This window comes from Antrostomus carolinensis, unplaced genomic scaffold (assembly GCF_000700745.2).
Source record: "Antrostomus carolinensis isolate BGI_N321 unplaced genomic scaffold, ASM70074v2 scaffold2797, whole genome shotgun sequence".
Classification (NCBI taxonomy): Eukaryota; Metazoa; Chordata; class Aves; order Caprimulgiformes; family Caprimulgidae; genus Antrostomus; species Antrostomus carolinensis.
In genome coordinates, this window is record NW_010329335.1 from 91,669 (window position 1) to 92,335 (window position 667).

The following is a 667-nucleotide window of genomic DNA, read 5'->3' on the forward strand; positions in this document are numbered from 1 at the left end:
TGGTTGAATTTGGGGTTTTTTTGATCATGGGGAGGTTTACATGGCACCAGGCCTGTTGGTGATGGATAGAGTTCACTTATCTCAGAAAGGGAAAAGGATTCTCACTCATGAGTTGGCAGGGCTCAGTGAGAGGGCTTTAAACTAGATTTGAAGGGGGAAGGGTATAAACCCCGGCTCGCTAGAGGTGAGCCTAGGGGTGGTGTGCCGGAGTTGGGGTGAAATCAATAGCCCAGCTCAAGTGCATCTACACCAGTGCACGCGGCTTGGGCAACAAACAGGAGGAGCTGGAAGCCATTGTGCAGAATAGTGGATGAAGGAAAGGCTGTGGACCTTGTCTATCTGGACTTTAGTAAAGCCTTTGACACCGTTTCCCACAGCATTCTCCTGGAGAAACTGGCTGCTCATGGCTTGGATGGGCATATACTTTGCTTGGTAAAAAAACTGGTTGGATGACCATGCCCAAAGAGTGTGGTGAATGGAGTTAAATCCAGTTAGCAGCCAGTCACAAGTTATGTTCCCCAGTGGTCAGTATTGGGGCCAGTCCAGTTTAACATCTTTATCAGTGATGTAGAGGAGGGGATCGAATGCATCCTCAATAGGTTTGCAGATGACACAAAGTCGGGTGGACATGTTGATCTGCCTGAGAGTAGGGACACTCTAAAGGGGG